The sequence below is a fragment of the Sus scrofa genome, chromosome 14 (genome assembly GCF_000003025.6).
Source record: "Sus scrofa isolate TJ Tabasco breed Duroc chromosome 14, Sscrofa11.1, whole genome shotgun sequence".
Lineage (NCBI taxonomy): Eukaryota > Metazoa > Chordata > Mammalia > Artiodactyla > Suidae > Sus > Sus scrofa.
Window position 1 is genome coordinate 69374518 of NC_010456.5, and position 24244 is coordinate 69398761.

The window sequence follows — 24244 nt, forward strand, 5'->3', positions numbered from 1 at the left end:
CACTGCTACCATATCCTTCTTTTCACTTGAGAACCAGTGGGCTTCTTCCTATGTACTTCTTACATAGCATCTTGCTTATGTGGACAAATAAAATTTCTCTTAACCACCTATGGTCAGCTAACATGGGAATAGATTGTGTGTGTGTGTGTGTGTGTGTGTGTATATATATGTATATATATATATATATATATATATCAACATTAGGCAAAATATTAGATATTAAAATGGTAGTCAGATTCAGGTAATATAGTGGTCTTGGCAAAGAGGAATTTAAAAATAGTTTATTATCTCATCCCAGTTATTGTTTGCTCTCTATATTGAGAGTCATTTTAATAGCCATTGCTGACCACACAGGCACATGACTGGACATCATTGTGTCCCAAATATAATTGTAAGTGACCAAGTCCCAGAGAGAAAGGATTTTTCTCTTTAAGTTACCTGAGCACCCACTTTTTCCCAAACTGACTGACATTAGGAAAGGTGGTGAATCTCCAGAAGACACCAAGTGCACTTTCTTTTCATGTTTGTTTTTTTTCTTCTGGTTTTACTGATATATTGTTCACATACAGCACTGTATAAGTTTGAGGTGTACGACATAATGATTGACTTAAGGTACGTCATGAAATTATAACCACAGTAAGTTTAGTGAACATCCATCATCTCATACTGATATACAATTAATTAAAACGAAAACATTTTTTCCTTGTGATGGTAATTCTTAGGACGTACTTTCTTAACTTTTGCGTATAACACACAGCAATGCTACTTATGTATAACTAGAAGTTTGTACCTTTTAACCTCCTTCATTCAATTTCCCCTCCCTCCACTTTTTGTAACCACAAATCTGATCTCATTTTCTCTAAGTTTGTTTTTTCAAGTGTAATTAATCTACAACACTGGGTTAGTTCCTGGCATACAGCATAGTGATTCAACATTTCTATAGACTATAAAATGATCAGCACAGTAGGTCTAGTTACCGTATGCCACCATACAAAGATATTACATTATTATTGACTATATTCCTCATGCTGCTGTTTTTTATGACATTTATTTTTTAACTGGAAATTTGGACCTTAATTTCCTTCATCTATTTCACTCATCCTCTTACCCCTACTCCTCTGGAAACCACCAGAACCTGAATGTTTTCTGTTTCTATGACTCTGTATTTGTTTCATTATATTTATTTGTTTTACTTTTTTAAGATTGTATAAAAGAAATATAAAACCTTATGATCATTACAGCATTATTCATAATAGTCAAGATATGGAAATAAGCTAAATGTCCATCGATAGATGAATATATAGAGAAGATGTGGGGGGGGTGTTTGTGTATATAATTATATTATATTATAATTAATATATAATTAATAATATATATTAATTACTCAAACACAAAAGAGTGAAATCATGACATTTGAGACAACATGGATGGACAAAGGTTTTATGCTAAGTGAAATTTCAGACAGAAAACAAATATCCTATTATTTCACTTATATATGGAATCTAAGCAAACAAATATACTTTAAAGATGTATCTTTATAGGTTACAAGTGTGTGCCTCATCAAGCTGCTACATAAAACATTACACAATACTAGACCATCCCCACAAGTATAAATCCTCCACTACAATGTTATTAAGTTTAGACTATCTTGCAGACTTCAATGCCTTGAAATTTATCCGACTGAATATGACTTTTAAAATTCCAGATTACTTATAAAAATGTGGGTACACTTATTAAGTAAATACATGTAATTGGCTAAAAGGGTGGTACCTAAAATAAATGCTTTCTACATAACCATTGTTCTCAATAGACTGTTTGAGTTAGCAAAAAACTATTCTTAGAAAAATAACTCATTTGATGAGCTGAATGTTTTATGTGTATGATGCATACTGCATGTTTCTATTTTCTCTAAGCCTCCTTAGGCTATAGATTAATTTAACAAATCCCCATATGAATTATGAAATCTTTTCCCAGACACAGGACCTGATAATTAAAAAATAAAGTGTTTGGGACAATTTTTTTTTTTATTTTTGTCTTTTTGCTGTTTCTTTGGGCCGCTCCTGCGGCATATGAGGTTCCCAGGCTAGGGGTCTAATCGGAGCTGGAGCCACCGGCCTACACCACAGCCACAGCAACGCAGGATCCGAGCCGCGTCTGCGACCTACACCACAGCTCATGGCAACGCCGCATCCCTAACCCACTGAGCAAGGGCAGGGACTGAACCCGAAACCTCACAGTTCCTAGTCGGATTCGTCAACCACTGCGTCATGATGGGAACTCCTGGGACAATTTTTAAGATGCAAGTTTCAAAGGCATGTTTCAATGTTACATTATCTATCATCTACATACATATTTACTTGTGCATACATATGTACATATTTATTTGTACATTTACTTATTTAAGATTATGTGTAACAATACAACCAAACTTCCTTGGAATCTTATAACACAGAACACTTGGACACTAAGAATAGTTTCCATAATGCCAAGACATTCTAGACTCTCCTGATGAGATATGAATCATCAAGTATTCTTCCCACAGAAAGTGTGCTGCTTGTGAGAACTTATAAAGTGAGACAATATGTTAAAAATCAAGATAGAAGAATTTATCCACAAAATTCCATCAAACTAACTCCTCTTTCCAAGACTGAATCTTAAAATATTTCAAAGAATACAAAGAAAAAAAGAAGCTTAAAATTATTTGCCAAACAAAAATGAAATGAGATATTCATTTTAAAACTCTAAGATCGTATTTTTATTCAGTATTAATAACAAAATGATTATACTAGTGATAAGTGAGTGGGAAGGAAGGGCAGATGGGTAAAGTGAAAGGCAGAAGAAATGTGACACAACAGAGAAAGACGAAAGTGGGTCTCTCATTAGCTTGCTAGTCTACTTTGGGCAAATCATCAGTATCAATCTGAGATTTCCATATTAAAAAAAAAACTGAGATTTGTGTCTGCTGTCATAATTTAACCTGTTGTTATCCAATCACTTGAACCATAGTAAATCTGAGTAAAGTTCAAGTGTACCTGGAACAGATAAGAGTTTGTCTGTAGAATGAGTTAATAATGCAGTGTTCTGAATAATTTGTTTCCTTATTTAGAGCATAAAGTTATTGTTTGCATTTTATTCTTTTTTTAATACAATCAAGAAGGGGAAAGGGCAGAGAATACAAGAGAGTGTTCTCAAAGAGGCACAATGTTGATATGTTATTCTAACAATTCAGCAGTTTCCAAAGAATCTAAGGTTAAGTGCTAGCTGTTTTAAATGTTAGCTGCTAGCTTGGTGAATCTAAGTGTAAGTGCTGCAAAACAGCTAGATTATTTTTATATATTTATGTTTTTCATTACATAGTAATGTAATAGTATTCATGATTCTCTAAAAAAAAAAATGTCACAAGGCTCAAAATATCTACTTTTTGTATTACATTGCTAGATCTCAATTAAAGACCTCTTCCATATATACAAAATGTGGGTAATTTAATTCTTTCTTTTATGCAGCTCCAAAAATATTATTTTACATGGGCATTGATGCCAAAGTCAGCTACAGTCACTGCCTGAGATTACAAATGGGTAAAACTCCTTTGCTTCTTCAATATTGAAAACACAGGTTAATAGTAATACCTATTCCATATCAGGAGCCTTAACAATATACTGAATGCTTGTAAGCTAAATCGTTATGGTCTGAACACACACCAAAGTTAAATAAATGAAACATACTTCTTCCTGTCCTCTGAATGTGAATTTGGAGAGGCAAACATCTGGATTAGAAAGGCACTTAGCAGCATATGAGGTTTTTCCCCATAAAATTCCATTCAGGAACCAGAAATGAGATTCTCTGCTCAAGAGGCAGCAGCTGATGCATGAGCCTAACTTAGCACTGAGACAGGATGCAGATAAAGCTGTGCCTATGGATGAGCACAAGCAGATAATAAAATGAAGGGCTCAGTGAGTCAAGCTTTCCAAGGTAAAACTCCAGGGGATTTGGAAGAACTATTTCTACTGCAGCCTCAAAATAGCTTACAAACAAACAAAATCTATAGTATTTAGGACCATTTTCAAAGTAAAAGATGAAACAGAATGCTTTTTGCCAAAGGTACTCAAGTATGGGATTGCACAGGACTGTGCATTTTTTTTTAATTGATGAAGAACTTGTTGCAAATTATTCTGTTTTTTCAAGGAAGGTCATAAGATGCAAACACACACACACCCCTGCATATACACACATTCAAAACAAACAAAACAAGGGAGCATTCCTGTCATGGCTCAGTGGTAATAAACCTGACTAGTATCCATGAGAAAGCAGGTTCAATCCCTGGTCTTGTTTAGTGGGTTAAGGATCTGGAGTCGCTGTGAGCTGTGATGCAGATCGCAGACACAGCTTGGATTCTGCATTGCTGTGGCTATGATGTAGGCTGGTAGCTACAGTTCTAATTCAACCCCTAGCCTGGGAATTTCCATATCCCACAGGTCTGGCCCTAAAAATACAAAAAATAAAATATAAAATAAAATAAAATAAAATAAAATAAAAGATAGGGGAGGAAGGAGACAAATGGTGAGGTAGGACTCAAGTTCGCCTCCTCTGATGCCAAAATCACAACTAACAACTGAACAATCACTGTCCAAAAAAAAGAGGAGGAGTTCCCATTGTGGCTCAGTGGTTAACGAATCCGACTAGGAACCATGAGGTTGCGGGTTCGATCCCTGCCCTTGCTCAGTGGGTTAGGGATGCGGCGTTGCCATGAGCTGTGGTGTAGGTCGCAGACGCGGCTCGGATCCTGCGTTGCTGTGGCTGTGGTGTAGGCCGGTGGCTCCAGCTCCGATTAGACCCCTAGCCTGGGAACCTCCATATGCCGCTGGTGCGGCCCTAGAAAAGGCAAAAAGACAAAAAAAAAAAAAAAAAAAGACAGAAAAAAAAAGGAAAACAAAACAAGGAGAGGGGGAGAAAAACTTTAACACAAAGAAATTACCATACATTATAGTTATCATTTTATTTTTTATAAAAAGAATATTTTAACATAAAAATAATTAGGAAGGACCTATTGAAAAAGACAAACTTTTCCAGGAAAGAATGGGTGATACCATGGTTGGTGTTACCTTTCTCCCACCCCACTTTATTGTCATTTGGCAATTTCCTGGGATGACTTTGGTTGTCACGACTAAAGTGGGGTGCTACTGGTATGAACTGAGTAGAAGCTAAAGATGCTGCTCAGCATCTTACAGTGCACAGAATAGTTCTCTACAACAAAGAATTATTGGACCCCAAATGCCATTAGTACAATAGTTGAGAAGCTCTGCCTTTGGCCAAGGGTCAGCCGATGCTGGCTGTGCTGGATCCTGGTGTGCTGACTAGATTTCAGTATCAGTGATATTTAATTTGTTTTGCTGGCAAGCATTCTTAATAGTAATTTAGCAATAATGAACTGCAAAGATGAATCTGTACTCTACCAATTGGGACCATACTGAAACATTGTCACTGCTACTGTAGTTTGTCATTTTGCCGTAGATCCTATTTGCTAGTTGGTATCTGAATATCAACTTGCTAGAGAGTCTTTTTGTAAGTGGTTCTGTTTTGTTGGAGCTAAAAGGATATTTTGAATAGAGATCAGCAGCCTCCATCAAAAGAAAGGAAGAGAAATCTCTTCTTACACCAGGTTTTAACTATTCATGCTGAGTTAAATACTCAGTAAAAGAGAATCTATTTTATATTAATGTAAATTCTTAAAGATTGGGAAAATGGAATGAATTTATAACAATGAGTTACTCTAGTTAGTAAAATGATAGGTAGCTTTTTTCCTTAAGTTTATTTGGACTTTATGGGTATATGAAATTATGCATATAACTGTAAACAGTATAATTGACTTCCTTTTGTCTCTATTTTGTTGCAAAATACTTACATATTTATAAAATACTATTTCACACACCAAAGATTTTGAAAATGAGATTTCAGTGGCTGTCCTTCAATACTACATACAGATGTAATTATTTATACAAATATTATTACAAAATGGGATCTTATATATACTTTCTGCTATTTAATTAAAAAAATTGTTTATTGAAGTATAATTGATTTATAATATTTTGTTAATTTCAAGCATACAGCATTGTGATTCAGTTTTACATATATATATGCATATATATATGTATTCTTTTTCAGAATCTTTTTATTTTTAGGTTATTACAAAATATTGAGTAGAATTTCATGTATTATACAGTAGGTCCTTGTTGGTTATCTGTTTTATTTTATACATGCACTTCCCTTTCCCCTTTGGTAACCATAAGTTTGTTTCCTATGGCTGCGAATCTCTTTCTGCTTTGGAAATAAGTTTGTGTGTGTGTGTGTGTGTGTGTGTGTGTGTGTGTGTACATTTCACATATAGGCAGTATCACATGGTATGTGATATATCTCACTTTTTAGTATGATACTGCCTAGATCTATCCATGTTGTTGCAAATCGCATTATTTTATTCTTTTCCATTTTTGAGTAATATTCCATTGCATAAATATACCGCATCTTCTTTATCCATTCATCTGTTGATGGGCACTTATGTTGCTTCCTTGTCTTGGCTATTGTAAATAGTGCTGCTATGAATATTGGGGTGATTGTATCTTTTCAAATCAGAGTTTTCTCCAGAGTGTTCCTCAGAGTATTCCTGGGAGTGGGATAGCTGGATCATATGGTAGCTCTATTTTACTTTTTTCTGTGCTCTCAGGAATAAAGTTTGCCTGATTTTTTCCTTTGTCTTCTTTTTTGTGTATGTGTGTCTTGATATCACAGAAAGCTCTTTATCATCCCAAGCTCACAAAAATAAATATTGATTCTTTTTATCTAGTACAGACTGTGTTAGTCATATTCTGCAGTTCATTGCACACTATCACTCTTGGGAAACAGAGCTCTCCCTGCCCCAAGATAATTCCCTCCTTCCTTCCTTCCACCCATTCCCATTCCTTATGCCTGATTCTCAATTCCTCCCCTGAAAATTAAAATACAAAGTGTTATTTTATTAGCTTACTCTGGTTCACCATGACTGAAAGGGTTCATGTTTAATTCTCTGCACAATATATCAGTCTCTTATGATTAGACATTACTGCATTTCATAAACACTATTATTTTAATCAAACTGAACCTGTTTAAGCACATACTATGTTTCTATCAATGCACTAATCCTTTACAAATATTCTTTCTAATTACCATGCTCCAAGATAGGTATTATCTAAATTGAAATATAAGGAATCAGAATCTCAGAGAAATAAATAAATTACTGTCATGTAACCACTAATAAAAGGAGCTCAGTGTCACCCTAGAGATGGTGACTCTAAAGCCAGAGCTTTTCGTTTACCTCTTAGGGCCTCTTATAAAAATGAAAGCAAACAGAACCAAGGGAGTTTTGCATGTTTTCAGAAACTATGCTTTGGGGAAAAAAAAATCCCTTTCACTATCACATCATTTTATATACTTTTAGGAAATCTCAGTAACAGTGGTTTCTAACGTCATCATTTCACAGAACTACACTAATTTAATGCTACGTTCATGGCTGTACAATTGCAAGCAAATAGATGTGGGCAACAAGTATAATAACAGCCCTGGTTCTGCTTCTCTACAGCTCAATTTCAAAATGTAGATTCTTGCCATTTTGAGTGAGATTTGAGGCCAAACTTATGCTTGTATGTTAGTTACAATTTCCCATAAATCTAGCACATTTTGCCAAGAGTATGGAGCCAGGTTTTACTCACAGTCCCATCTAGAGCCTGGTCTGCAGGAAGGGGGGCTGTTTTGTGTAGGAGCCCAGACAAGTCCTTGAGGCAGATGCACTGGGGTCAATTTCAGCTGTGTCCCTTCCAGCTACATGATAGTGGATACTTGGAAAACCTCTTTGCGTCTCTGCTCTATGTTTTTTTGGCCACACTCACAGCATGTGGAAGTTCCCAGGCCACAGATGGAACCTGTGCCTCAGGGGTGACCAAGCCCCTGCAGTGACAACAGCAGATCCTTAACCCACTGTGCCACAAGGGAACTCCTATTTTTCTATATTTTGAAGTGGGGATAGTAATATCTGCTTCAAAGGGTAGTCCTGGAGAAACTTAAACATGTTAAGCATTAAGTAAATAACGGTTGTCTTTGCTGTTATCATCATCATTATCAGAGTAAGCAACTCTGATAATCAAGGGTACACTTCTATTATTTTACAGATGAAAGCATAATTTGATAGTAAGTTTGGAAATCTTTTTTAATTGGGGAGGCTATTTTCCTGTCACAATGACTCCTTCATAGAAGGCTGTGCTAATTCCAACTTCCCTAAAAGTATACGTCAGTTATTGATGCTATGATCCTGGTCTCTTAAAAGTTACACCTATCTAATTTCAAGTATAGTTTCTTCTTAATTTAATAGGTTCTAGAAGACACACTTACTAAAAAGGACATAGCTATGAAAGAGGAATAAGCATGTAATTTTAGTACAATTGGACAGTGTAGGAACTTTTTAAATTGGCATTATTAAATTCAATTTTAGTAATAGGTAAAACTTCAACATTCCATCAGGAAGCCAGTAAAGATCAATGCCATTCACAATTTTTAAAAGAACTACTAAAAAGGTAAATATGTTTTAGAGCTCATTTTTAAAGCCTTTCTTTTAAAATTCTAACCTTCAAGTCAGTTGAAACTATAAAGCACTCTGTTACTACCTCGGCTCTTTACTCTCCTCTGCACCCAGGATTTTGCTTGTAGAAAAGTTTGGACCTCTTATCTCTAGTTAAGCCTAAGAGCAAGAAGAGAAGCTAAATTAGCTCTGTGACTTTAAATTTCAAATATGGGCCTATGGTAGTTGGAGAGCAGAGAGATCAAAACCTTCCAAATTGTTGCTTTATAAATAAATAATTGACACCTTACCTGACAATCCCTTGGACTGATGAAGAAATTTTTTAGTATATCACTGGGCGTACCTGTCCTGGATAGAGAGTGGTTGTATATTCTCAAGTCATAGACTTTTAGAACCTACTCAAATTTCCTACTTGTACAATGTGGTTGTCATTATTAGTGTGGATGGTGAATACTTTGTTTGCCAAGTGGTGATGTCTTCACATTTCAATTCTGCTGACTATATAGTCCCTGTACACATTTTAATTACTATGTATGCCTTAAATGTAAGTTCCAAGTGACCTAGGACCATGAATCATACAAGCAAGTGCTTCGTTTACATTTCTCAGAGGCAGATGACTCACCTTCCTTCACAATAGTCTGACATTGATTTTTTTGTGGTATTATACTTTGCGTGGCCTATCTTAACATACCACACACTTAATATTCCCTCATGGTATGACTTCCTTCCTATAACTTTCTACTCAAGGAAAAAACAGAGCTATAGCTGAAGAATATACCAGGGTAGGTCACCTACCCTGATTTAAAGGCTACTTAATCACAAATTAACTAAAAATTCATGAAAGAATCCCATGCAAAAGCCTTGCAAGTAGGAGGGACTTTATTTAGCTTAGCCAACAGGCCAGTTCTCTTGACAAATTGATCTGAAAAATTTGAAAAGGACTAATCAGGAAAATGAATGCTGCCAACCTGCAGAATGAGCAGAGATGTCAACAACGTGTACCCATTCAATAAACAATAACGATGCTTACAATGGCAACAATGGTAGTAGTATTGGTGTGATAATCATCATTATGATGGTCACTTAAGTCTGAACACTTAACGATACACCACTTCATACAGATATTAACTCACAAGCTTCACAATAACCCTATGACGTGCGTAGGTCCATTTAAAAAATAAGCACACTGGGACATAGAGGAATCAGGCAACTTGCTGAATATCAACAGCTTTAAGTCGCAGAATCAGAATTCAGGCTTGGGAGTCTAACTCTAGAAAACATATTCTTGTTCTTTAAATTGTATTAGAATTAGAAAGGAGGAGACATGTTTGGGGATAACATTTTTAAAAAGCCTTGTATCTCACAAGTACATCAGCTTCATAGCAGTGATGATACTGTGTTGAAGGAAATGTTTGTGTTCTATGTCCATTCATACTTACAAAGGATTTTAACCAAGCCTTAGGCTACAGCTCAGATGCCTCATTATAAGAAATACAAGTTCAAATTTACTTTAAAAGTAAATGTAGGTAAGAAATACAAGTTCAAATTTACTTTAAAAATAAATGTAGGTTAATAACCATTCATTGATTAAAAAGAGGTACTTAAGAACCCAAGGTTTAGGTTGTGGTATTTTAGCCTGCAAAGGTAATTTTTAGAATATCGGATTTGCTTTTAAGTGCCTTTTTTTTTTTTTTTTTTTTTTTTTTTTACTACCTTAACTATTACTCGATACACACTGGTTTGTTGTTGTTGTTGCTGTCTTTTGAAGGCCGCACCCAGCATATGGAAATTCCCAGGCTAGGGGTCAAATCAGAGCCGCAGTTGTCAGCCTACATCACAGGCACATCAATGACAGATCCGAGCTGTGTCTATGGCCTACACAACAGCTCACGGCAATACGGGATCCTTAACCCACTGAGAGAAGTCAGGGATCAAACTCATGTCCTCATGGATTCTAATCAGGTTCATTACTGCTGAGCCATGATGGGAACTCGCCTGATACACACAGTTTTTAATAGGAAAAGAAGTAAGAAAATAAGCATATATTTTATATTCCACCAGAGACTACTAATTCAAAATTATTTAATTTATATATGTAAAATTTTCAACATGAAAAGATACAGGTCTTTTTCAATGACAATAATTAAAAGAATGGGACAAAGGACAGCCCTTTGTAACTAGATATCCATCACAAACACCTCTAAACTCAAAAAGGTAAGGAATCACCTAAACTTTTTAGTTTCAGAAAGATTTTTCCAAATGACTACTGTTTGGGTAATAATCTATTAAAACACTAGTTTTGAAAAATAAGAATGATTTATTTTGTAGATAAACTACTTATTAGTTGGATACAAATGCTATATCTGAAAAAAATTCCCCTCCTCCCCAATTTTTTGCACATGCTCCTTTTCCCAAAACACAGTTATAATCAACATCATTTAACTACTTATTCACTCAAGAAATATTTATAGCATATTGATTATGTGCCCAGCACTTAAGTATGGGAACATTTCATGGGGAAAAAATAAAGATTAAAATTGTTGTCTCATTGAATACACTGTATAGTAGTCAGGCTAAACAAAGATGTAATATATTCAGATAGTGAAAGGAAGTGCTATGGAGGAAAATTAAGAATGGAAAAGATTTATATGGGGTGGGGATGGAACTGCAGTTTTAAGCAAGGTGGTCAAGGAGGTATTCCAGAAAAAGAGCAACTGTGTCAGAAAAGAGGAAAATGGGGAGGATGAGGTCCGACAGTAGAGTGAAACTAGACTTAAAACTAAAATATCAGTTTCTTTGAGGAATAAAAAAAAATGGTCACCACATAGTATATAAAAGTTCACTATAAATTGAGAAGATCATAAAATCATATTACAAAGTCATGCATGTGAAATGAATTTCAGCCTAGTTTGTAAATTTCAAATCTGCCTACTTGACATCTTCCACTGGTTGTCTAATAGACTTTTGATACTAGATATACCCAAAATTACTTTCTGACCTTCCACCATCTCCAAACCGCTCAATTCAATTTCCCCCATAACAGTATAAATAGTAGATGCACATCCTCAGTTCTCAAGACAAAAACCTTTAGTTGTCCTTGATTCCTTTCTCTCTCATACTCAGCATCTAATCTTCAGCAAATTCATTTATTCACCCATCTCCATATATGCTCATTCAACATCTTTCCACCTCTCTATTTTTTAAGCCACAATGTCGGCCTCCATCATATCTTACCTGGATAACAGCAAGAGTTTTCTAATTTTCTGCTTTCTCTTGAGCCACTACTCACACTGTTTTCAACACAATATTCAGGATGACCCCTTTAAAATAAAAGTCAAACTCCGCCCTCCAGTTCAAAATTATCCAACAGCTTCCCATCCTACTCAAAACAAAAGCTGAATGTCTTACAATCGTTTATGTGCCCTACAAGGTCAGGACTTGTTTTTAAGACATACACCTCCCCTCACCACACTAATACTTGCTTCGAAGAACATTCCTCCTCAAGGCTTCTCTATTTGTTATTTCCTCTGCTATGAATGAGTGGAAAAATAGTCTATTTAAAGCTTGATGGAAGACTAGAATCACTAACTCATAATAATTGAGATTATTCTAAATATAAATAAAACAATCAATTAGAAATAACAGACAAATATTCCAGGCATTTAAGATTAGTTAATAAGCATTAATTTTAACTTAGAACTTCCCAACAATCAAGGCAGAGTGAGATGTATATATTTTAAAATAGTTGCATTGTCTGCTAAATTAGAGTATGTTAAGATAGTTAGTAGCAATCTTTCCTGGATTGAGGTTTCAAGAACTGTTTATTAAAATATCTCTAAAGTTTTAGATAAAATAATAACAATGTTTAAAACTTTAATTTTCTCTGCCTATATCATAACAAGTAACATATAAAATCAGAAGAATGACACTAAATTTACTTAAGGTAAATAATTTGAATAAAGGGCAGTTGAAACTTCCAGTTACAACACTTTACAGTAAAGATAAAACCTAGTGTCCTTAGCATATAAAAATCTAAAAGGAATAAGTACATTGTCCTTTAGACCTGCTTCTCAGCAGAAGTTTTTGTATCATTAAATCAATAATGGCTAAGTGTAAAGAAAATTTCTAGGACATAAAGGGAGTTGAGCTCATCTTTAAGAACTTTTGTATTTGAGAGTTAAAAAAATAAAAGATAGACAGTTTAGACATATGGTTATAAAAAATCATGAGGATAGCCTCAGAGATAGTCCTACTACCAGGAGACCAGAATAATTTTAATCAATAAAGAGTGTTTTTGGATTTGTATGTCTTTGAGGGCCAAGAGCAAGGCGGCATTGTGAAGGACTTTGGCAAAAAGCAGAAAAATTAATATTTATACTAGCAGGTAGTAGTAGTGGGGAGCCACTGAATATTTCACAGTAGTGACTTAGAAATTTATAGTAAAATGTATTTGGCTCAAGTACCTACCACTGTTCAAAGGGAGAAAGATCAAGAAAGAAATGAATGTAATTCCCTAGGCTTAATTTATTAAGGACCAGAGTTCCTGTTGTGGCTCAATGGGTTAAGAATCTGATGTTGCTGCTGTGAGGATGAGGCCTTGCTCAGTGGGTTAAGGATCTTGTGTTGCCAAAAGCTGTGGCATAGGTCACAGATACGGCTTAGATCTGGTGCCCTTTGGCTGTGGCATAGGCCAGCAGCTGCAGCTCCAATTTGACCCCTAGCCTGGGAGCTTCCATATGCTGTAGGTGCAGCCATTAAAAAAAAAAAAAAACATATATATATATATATAACACACACACACATATATACAACACATACATATATATATATATGTGTGTATATAGATATATATATATATCTATATACACTGACACACACACACACTCACACAGACACACATATATATAAAGAGAGAGAGAGGATCTAGTGTACTTTTGAGGCAAGATGTCTTATAAAAGTAAGACTATCCTTACCTTCTTTCATCTAGATATTAATCTGTACCAGGAAGTGTTTGAGGATCTGTAAGTATAACACTAAATGAGACAAAAACATGTTCTGTATACTTATGAGATTTAGCAAATGGAGAAAAATGCCATCGTGCAAGAAATTATAAAGGTACCATCAGTGTCATGATACAGGACTCTCCATATATTACGGTTGAATGACGCAGGGACACTACATGTAGACTTGTGTTTCTGAGAACTCTAAACTAATCCAGAGTCTTAATGATGAGAAACTATGTAAAAATGAAGGGGAGGACAAGGAGTTGAAGGAGAGTGATGGGAGGGGTGAGCCCGTGACTTCAACAAAGGATGATTTCCATACAAGGGGTTAGGGTTGGAGAGAAAGTGATGAAATATGAGGCAAAAGAGAGATGCAGGGAACAGATCCTGAAACTCTCTGACATGGGGCGATGCGGGGTTGGATTTCATGCTAAGGGTAAAGGGAAACATTGAGACCTAAAAGGAGCTTTACACATGAAGACAAAAAACAGATTGGCCTTGCACTTTAGAAACATTACACAAGTTCAAGTGAGAGAATGAAAGTTTAAAACTCAAAGCAAGAGACAATTTAGGAGCCTGCTATAGAACATCTAGGTGAGATTCCTTCCTTTCCATTTGAACTTTATCCAGTGCACATTTTCTTTGAACATAGTGACAGTGGAAGTGGTGAATCAATAGGCAATTCAGAAAATATGTAGAAGGTAGTAAAACCAGAACATAGTGCATGATTACCTGTAAGAAGAAGTAAATAAATTGTTCAAATGTTCAGACTTTTGCAGCAGAATGTACAGCAGCAACATAAGGAATATTGGAATCATGGTAGATTTGGGGATCAGATGAAATATTCAGGCTTGGAAACTGAGTTCCACAAGTGCCTGTGAGCTACATGGGGCAAGAAAACTTAACTGGCCTACCAATATAAGCAGCTGTAACTCAGGAGACAGGATTTGGTTAAGGTCATGTACCTCTACATGACCTTTAAAGTCTTGGGACTGTATGAGAATGTCCAGGAAAAATAGACAAAACTTGAGGACCTATAGTTCTTGAGGCTTAAATCAGAACTTTAGTAAACCCTAATGGATCAATATAGACAGAGGAAGAGGAAAGCATGCAGCACTGAGAAAGACCACCCAGAAAGGCAGGAAAACACAGTTGTCACCAAATGCACAAGTGATATTAGAGAGAGGAATGCTAAGGAAATGCATTGCCTATACCAGTGCTGCTGACAAATGTCATTTCCTCCAAGCTTCTCAGAGCTGTTTTCTCACAGCAACCTTAGCCAAATTATATCATGAAGAGGGTAATGAGGTCATGTCTCCCTGTTCTGTATGGTAATTCAGTATAAATTTGAATTACTGAGAGTGGATTCTGATAATAAATAGGACCTATTAAAATGTTTCTAATTTTTGAAATAAACCACCCGTTCATGGGAATTTTTTTTTTTACTCTCATGGTGGAGGATAGTCAGCAGACTGCACATTAAAAAACAGCAGTGAAAGTGTTCTCCCTATCACCCACATGAAGTTAGAGCACACATTTTTTTTTAATAGCAAGAGTCATCTCCAGTATTTTAAGATTTGATATGCTCCAACTCATTTGCTGCTGTTGACATTTTGAGGTTGTGTCCAGTAACCTAGGTAACTGTTCTTATTTCTGTCCTAATTTGCTTCTATTTATAGAGCATATATAGATCCAATGGCCTCCAAGAAATTCTTTAAGGCAGAGCAGGTTTACAAACTCCATGCTCTTAGATGAGTAAAATATTAAAGATAGGACAAATATTAGTCATCAAAATGACTACAAGTTTCCATGTCTTTAATTTTGGATCACCAGTAAATATGATGAACAATGTATCTTTAAAAAAGTTGTCATGACTTTACCATGCTGAAATATAATATGATTAGAGTTGAAATTATAAAGTTTTAAATGTTTTTTTGATGTTATATTCACTATATTGAATTTCAGCAGTGAGAGACCACAGCTTCAAATACTATCAAAGAAAAATCTAAGCTTAGCTAGCACTGTCAAAGAAGTTCCCTTTTTCACTCCCCATCTACAAGACAAGATGATGATCAAAGTTTAAATAGTGTGAGGCAGAAAAAAGTCTGATTTTATTTTCAGACCCGATTGGCTTTCAAGCTTTTAGGCAGAGGAAGAAACACTAGAATATCTATCCTTCATAGACAGGGTAGAGAAACAAAAGGTGAATTTAAATGACGACATTCAAAACTGTTTCCAACATGCATTCTATAAAATAGCAGAATGGCTTTTTAAAATTTTTTTACAAGTATGTACCACAAAACCAGGAAATTAAGCCCTATATACCTTGGTGAAGTTATAATACAGGACCCTGAGAAAGAAAGTAACTAATAGATCACCAAGTTCCCACAATTTCTCAGAGAAGCAAAACTCCCAGAGCAGGACTAGGCATTCCAACATCACTGAAGAAAATAAGAACTTGACAACTGTTGGGTAAAAATTTGTTCCCACTCTCAAAAACTTCCTTTTGTGATCATTATTTCAGTTTGACATTATTCACATGAATACAACTGTACATAAAATTGCATCATTAAGAATCATGTTAATACCACCTTCTTTTTACCCTCTTAAGACAGTGCCTGCTAAGTCTTCCTCTTAAGGAAAAAAAAACTCAAAAGGTTTTTGGCATAAAGCGCTAAATGTTTAGACCCATAAAATCAGGATACTCATATCAAAAACTGAGAGATATGTATTTACAGAGCTCCTGGAGTTACTACAAAGGAAGTAAAGTATAACATTAGCACACATATGCCTACACACATCTTAGACTAAAGAAGGTAGCAATACAGGCCTATCTCAGAGAAGAAAAAAATCTCAAATCAACAAATTAACCTATCACAAAAAAGAAAGAAGAACAAACAAAACCTAAAGTCAGCAAAAGGAAGGAAATCATAAAGATCAAGGGGGAAATCAATTAAATAGAGATACAAAAATTGAAAAGAAAGTCAATAAAACCAAGAGCCAGTTCTTTGAAAGAGTAAACAAATTAACAAATCTCTGGCCAGACTCACTTAAAAGAGAAGAAAAATAACTAAACTAAATAAAACAAGAAATGAAAAAGGAGAAATCTCAACAGATACTGCAAAAATACAAAAAAAAAAAAGAGAATACTATGAACACGTATATGACAACAAATTTGACAACCTAGAAGAAATGGATAACTTTGCAGAGACATACAGCCCACCGAAACCGAATCAAGAAGAAATAGATTGACTGAATAGACCAATCACTAGAAACAAAATTGAATATGTAATAAAAACACTTCTTACAAATAAATGTTCAGGACAAGATGGCTTCACAGGTGAATTCTACCAAACATAAAGAGAAGAACTTATACCCATCCTTCTTAAATTTTTCAAAAGATTGAAGAAGAAGGAACACTCCCAAAGACATTCTATGAAGCCACTGTCATCCTAATACCAAAACCAGACAAAGATACCACTAAAAAAGAAAACTATTGGTCAATATCTTTGATGAATATAGACACAAAAATTCTCAACAATATTTTAGCCAACAGAATCCAACAACATATAAAAAAGTCATACACCACAACCATATGGGATTTATTCCAAGTTCACAAGGATGTTTCAACATAGGCAAATCAATCCATGTCATACATCACATTAACAAAAGTCAACAAACATATGATCATCTCAATAGATGCAGAAAAGCATTTGACAAAATCCAACATCCATTCATGATCAAAACTCTTAATGAAGTGGGTATAGAGGGAACATTCCTTAACACAATAAAAGCCATTAATGACAAATCTATAGCCAATAATAGACTTAAGAGAGAAAAGCTGAAAGTCTTCCCACTAAAATCTGGAACAAGACAAGGATGCCCATTCTCATCACTTTTATTCAACATAGTATTAGAAGTCCTAGCCACAGAGATCAGACAAATGAAAGAAATAAAAGGTATCCAAATTGGAAGATAAGAGGTAAAATTGTCACTGTATGCAGATGTCATGATACTATATATAGAAAACCCTCAGAACGCCACACAAAAACTATTCAAACTGATCAATGAATTCAGCAAAATAGCAGGATATAAGATTAACCTTCAGAAATTGGTTGTATTTCTGTATGCTATCAATGAAATATTAGAAAATGAATGTAAAAATACAATACATTTTAAAATTGCACCCCCAAAAATCAAGTACCTATGAATAAACCTGACCAAGGATGTGAACGACTTATATGTTGAGAACTGTAAAACATTAATCAAGGAAATTCAAGAGAATTCAAAGAAATGGAAAGACATTCCATACTCCTGGATGGGAATATTTAATATCATAAAAATGGCCATATTACCCAAAGCAATATACAGATTCAATGCAATCCCTATCAAGTTCCCAAGACATTTTTCACAAAACTAGAACAAAAAAACCCAAAAATTTATATGGAAATATAATAGACCCCAAATTGCCAAAGCAACCCTGAAGGGGGAAAAAAAAAAAAAAAAGCAGGAGGAATAACTCTCCCAGATTTCAGACACTATTACAAAGCTACAGAAATCAATACAGTGTGGTACTGGTACAAACAGACATAAAGAACAATGGAACAGAACAGAGAACTCAGAAATAAACCCAGTCACCTACAGTCAATTAATCTTTGACAAAGGAGGCACAAATATAAAATGGGAAAAAGACAGTCTTTTCAGAAAATGGTGCAGGAAAAACTGGTCAGCTGGATGTAAATCAATGAAACTAGAAAACACCCTCACATCATGCACAAAAGTAAACTCAAAGTGGCTTAAAGACTTAAGCACAAGACACCATAAGCTACTATAAGAGAACATAGGTAAAACATTCTCTGACATCAATCTTACAAATGTTTTCTTAAGTCAGTCTCCCAAGGCAACAGAATAAAAACAAAAATGGGACCTAATCTAACAAGCTTTTGCACAGCAAAGGAAACCATAAAAAAAAAGGACAACCTACAGAATGGGAGAAAACAGTTTCAAATAATGCAACCAACAAAAGCTTAATATCCAAAACATACAAATAACTTATATAACTCAACAATAACAACAAAACAACCAAATTGAAAAATGGGCAGAACACCTGAATAGACATTTCTCCAAGGAAGATAGACAGAGGACAACAGGCATATTAAAAAATGCTCAACATCACTAATTATTGGAGAAATGCAAATCAAAACTACAATTAAGTATGCCCTCACACTGGTCAAAATGGCCATCATTAACAAGTCAGCAAATAATAAATGCTGGGGAGGGCGTGGAAAAAAGGTACCCTCCTTCACTGTTGGTGAGAATGTAAATTTGTACAACAGGTTCCCCAGAAAACTAAATATAGAACTACCATATGACCCAGCAATCCCACTCCTGGGCATATATTGGACAATACTTTCATTGAAAAAGATAGTGCACCCCTATGTTCATTGCAGCACTATTCACTATAGCCAAGACATGGAAACAACCTAAATGTCCACTGACAGATGAACGGATTAAGAAGAAGTGGTATATATACACAATGGAATACTACTCAGCCCTTAAAAAGAACAAAATAATGCACTTGCAGCAACATGGATGGAACTGGAGAGTCACATACTAAGTGAAGTAAGTCAGAAAGAGAAAGACAAACACCGTATTATATTACCTATAATTGGAATTTAATATACAACATAAATGAACTTTTATACAGAAAAGAAAGAAACTCATAGACTTGGAAAACAGACTTGCAGTTGCCAAGAGGGATGGGAAAGAAGTGGGATAGATTGGTAATTTGGGGTTAGTATTTGCAAACTACTGAATTTGGAGTGGATAAGCAATGAAATCCTGCTATATAGCACAGGGAACTATGTCTAGTCACTTGTGTTTGAACATGACGGAAGATAACGTGAGAAAAAGAATATATATATATGTGTTATATATATATATGCGTATGTGTGACTGTTTCACCTTGATGTACGGTAGAAATTGACAGAACATTATAAATCAACTATAATAAAAAATCAAAATTTATTGAGCATTTCCTTTGTGTGAGAAATAAATATTTTTTCATGTATATAGTGTAATCTTCAAAAACAACTATAAAATAGATACTTTAAATCCATATTTTGAACATTTTTTACCCCCTTGATGCTTTTTCCCATCCCATCTATTGGTAATAATAGATCTTATCATTATCACAATTTTATAGATTAGAAAACTGAAAATTAGAAATATGAACTAACTTTCCCAGGGTCATATGGGTAGGAATTGGTGGACCCTAGCTTTGAACCAAGGTTTATGTAACTCCAAAGTTCATTCTATTAACTTCCACATTATATTTATATATCAAGACCAAAAAAAGCAAGTCACTGGCTCATCCATTCTATTCAGAAAACTCTTTCAATCTATTTTACTGAGTCTTTCTAAATCTGCAGTTGTCCCTAGGTAGGCCTATGAAGTATATTGTTAGCTACAACCCTCCTAACATTAAAAAGTTTCAAGTATCTATTGCCACTGTTTCCCATATTGCAGACAACGAACCAGGGGAAATTTCTAGAAATTAAAATGCTCCGTATGTTGAAACATCACAGCAGCCAATAAAACACTGACTATGGAGTAACCACCTCTTTCGTCAGGATTCAAGGCTTGGAGACCTCAGTTTGTTGTCCAACAAGGTCCTCCACTGTATGATTCTAGTCGAGTAGTACAGTACTCCATCTCATCAAGGCAAAATAATCCACCAAGGAGACTATTAGAGTTTGGGCATCACTATGTAGTTTCCAAATAGTAGTTAATAAACTGATTTTGTTATCAATGGAGACTCTGGTATTGGGACATTTAGAAACTTGTGAGGCTTGAACAGATCTGATACTAAGGTTTATGGTCTTTAGTTTCACCTGTCATTTTTCTGTTAGAGGAATTACAATATCAACTCCATAATGCTGTCTGTACCAAAAGTAAGGCAATGAGGTATTAAAGGGTTATTAAATTTTACCCAAGTTTACAAGCATGCTATTTTGGAAAGAGTGGGGCTGGTGCCAAAAGACATGAGATTTGGTCCCAGTCTACGTGGCTTGAATAAATTACTCAAATTCTTTGAACCTAATTCCCTAATTAGTAAAAATCAAGAAAAAAATAAAAACCAAACTCTAAGGGTTTTCATTAAATACACATTTGGAAATGTTTATAAACTATACAGTGTTCATGATAATTGGTACAGCAGTGTTTAAATAGAAAATATGGCTTAGCTTATATTTAATAAAATCTTTAGGACTTAGCAAAAAATCCTATTCTCAATAAGTATAAGAATTTGATAAGTTAACAGGAGTCTATTCTAGTTTCTCTTTCTTTTTTTCTTTTTTTTTTTTTTTTGCTTTTTAGGGCCACACCCACAGCCTATGGAAGTTCCCAGGTTAGGGGTCGAACTGGAGCTGGAGCTGCCAGCCTACACCACAGCAATAGCAACGCAGCATCTGAGTCACATCTGCAACCTATACCACAGCTCTCTAGAATGCTGGATCTCTGGCCCACTGAACGAGATTGAACCTGCATCATCATGGATACTAGTCAGATTCACTTCCACTCCCTAATTTCTCTTTCAAATTTGAGTTTTTAAAATTAAAAAAATGCCTATTTATCCTTGTTAAGGGCATGAACAGAATAAGTAATGAGCTCTGAATATTGTTCTATAAATCTATAGTAAACCCACTCTCCTGTATCACTGTGGCATGCTTAATCACTGGATATAATCACAGTATCAGTCCAGTTGGTATCCATGTATAATAATTAAGATAGTCATTAATCTCCACTGCTGTTCCTCTGCTACTTCATAAGGCATGCACTATTGGTCTTTTATTATTTTTCTCTCATTGACTGAGGACTCCAAATCATTGTTTTTTGTTCAATGCCCAGTGGCATTTACCACCCATGACAGCAATAACAGATGAGGTTGAGCCAAAGCTATTGGGAGTGAAATGCAGAAAGTCAAATGATAATAAATAACTGTCACTCCATCACTAAACAGTGTCTGAAATTGGTTCTACTATATGTTTGATGTAGCAGAATCTGCATAATCCAAGAACCCAAAAAGCTGCAAACAAAATAGAACCCAAACACATGTCATGGGCAGTGACTAGGAAGTCTTCACTGAGCATAGGGTGAGCATTTATAAAAATCTTGACAGTTTCCATCTTGAAATCTTACAGTGTTTCTCATATTAATAGTTCTTGGGATATATGTCAAGAGGCATACTCAGTTCAATGGACACAAACTTCAGGACATGCTGGATAGAGTACACAGTCTCAAATGGTTATAAGACTGAGCCCATGAATATATTCTAAGCATAGGGATGTAGTTATAAGAAATACAGGATTATTAGGGATATAAGATTCCTGGGAGAGATCATAAAATTTGTCTAAACATGAGGTTGGCTCTGGCCAGACAATCTGGGTAGAGGACAGGTTTGAGCCATCCACCTTGGTTGCTGGTATGAAAGCAGGATCTGTTATAATAAACTCACAAGATAGATAATCAATAAGAGGGTATTACTGAAGTTAATTTGTCCACATTGGACAATAATTACACTTTAATTATTTTTCTTTTTAGGGCCACACCTACAACATGTGAAAGTTTCCGGGCTAGGCATCAATTATAGCTGCAGCTGCCGGCTATGCCATTGCCACAGCATTGCAGAATTGAAGCTGCATCTGCAAGCCACACCACAGCTCGTGGCAAGGCTGGATCTTTAACCCACTGAGGAAACCGGGCATCAAACCCACATCCTCATGCATACTATTCAGGTTCTTAACCTGCTGAGCCACAATGGGAAGTCCTCTTCAAATTTTAAAGAAGATTTGTATTCTTCCTCTTTTCCAGGCTGCTGTGGCATCATTTATTCTGTTCCCTTATAGTCCATCAATGACATATCTTGTTTGTTGTTGTAGTGGTTTTCTTTTAATTAGTAAAGGATTTGTTTTGCAAACTCTAGTGTTCCAAGTCAACTGACATGTGGTAATCACCAAAGTCTTAGTGTGAAAATATATCCATTTACTAGACAAGTTTTATAAATCTAAGGCCCGGTGATCTTATTAGTAAAATGGAGATAATAATATCAATATAGCATAGTTAATGTGATAAATAAATAGTGCATCTGAAGTGACTCTTTTCTTGTTTTACCCCAAAAGCAATACCTGAGAATGGAACATAGTTTATTTGGAGAATAGATTTTAGGGAACAGAAGTTGGAGCCTAAGAATGAATCAGGAAACAAAGGAGAGCCAACTGAAAGATATATCATCAAGATGGTCATTGATATCTGAATTATCTTGATCCCTTGGAGACCTTTTGAGAACCTAAAGAAAATGTACTTCAAAGTGGTCCATTCAGGGGACAGAAGAATATTAGTCAAGAGTTGTTCTGTGGAGTGTTGGTGCAACACATAAGGTTGCATGTGTTTTGGAATATCTGAGAAGCTTCCTGAAGGATTCTGAATAGCAACTGCAGGAAAGCCTCAAGGCAAGAAGTGAATAAAGTCCAACATATTTAGAAATCATGCAGGGGAGATTTACCAAAGGAGAGAGTGACAGAGTTGAATAATGTTGCTTCCAGTAGAATTAATGGTGACAGATCTGTCTTTTACTAGACAGTGGTGAAGGTGTAGCCCATAGGCATTCCAAATGAAATGGACTATCAGGGAACTGTGCACAACAGAACACACATCTAGGATTCAGAGTGCTTTCAGGGTGATTGCCATAAAGTTAGAAGCAGTGGATTCTATGAAAGATTCTTAAGATCTGGGACCGTGTTCAGCATCTGCAGCATAACCTCCAATGGGCAAATGGTCATCTAGATGAATCTTTTTTCCAAGAGCAAAAATATATAAATAATAATAGTAGTAATAAGAAATTTATATTCTTAGCATTAAATTATAAAGTTTATAAAGCCTCTTACATGCAATGTCTTCTTTGAAGTTACCAACAGGGCAGGAAGAAGGTATTCTTCATCTAAAATTTAACATGAAGATTTCATTTTCTACATATGCTAAGCCAGTGTGAGAACTAGGGCATGCTTCCCTTAATCCTAGCATCATAAACCATGCTTTTATGGTAAGACAATTTCCTCCTATCAATTATTCTATAATCCCTGACACATACCTTCCACCTGCAGTGGTGCATAAGTAGCCTAAGTGAATCAATCATTCACCTCACTTAAAGCATAAGCAATGTTTACCGTTGCACAAATTAATTTCCAATTCCACTGCCATTTGTAAGATTTGATGTCTTACCTAGAATGCCTGCCTGATTTGAAGGAAACTAACTCCGGGTGCAGTGTGTCCCCAGCTAGTTCCCAAGCTAGGACTATAATAAATAATCAGCAATAAATGGAATTTCAAGAAAAATCAACATTTCTAATAAACACAGGTATTGTCGCTGACAAATGCTAGTTCCATACAATCTGAATTTTGAAAATTAAGTTCTTAAATTCATCTTTAACACACCTCTCCAAATTTTATGACACTGACTTTAAGTAATTAAATAATGGTAATAAGTATAATGATGTAAATTATACTATTGTTACTTAGTAACTTTTCAGTAATAATAAGCAGTGATTATTGAGAGCTCACTAAGAGGTAGGCAATGTCTTAAGTG

General features: G+C 35.2%; 1 protein-coding gene across 9 annotated transcripts in view; it reads right to left on the reverse strand.

Moving 5' to 3' along the window:
- The window catches only part of CTNNA3 (catenin alpha 3), a 1779313-nt gene that overhangs the window by 179287 nt on the left and 1575782 nt on the right, over nt 1-24244 (reverse strand). The window lies entirely within an intron of this gene.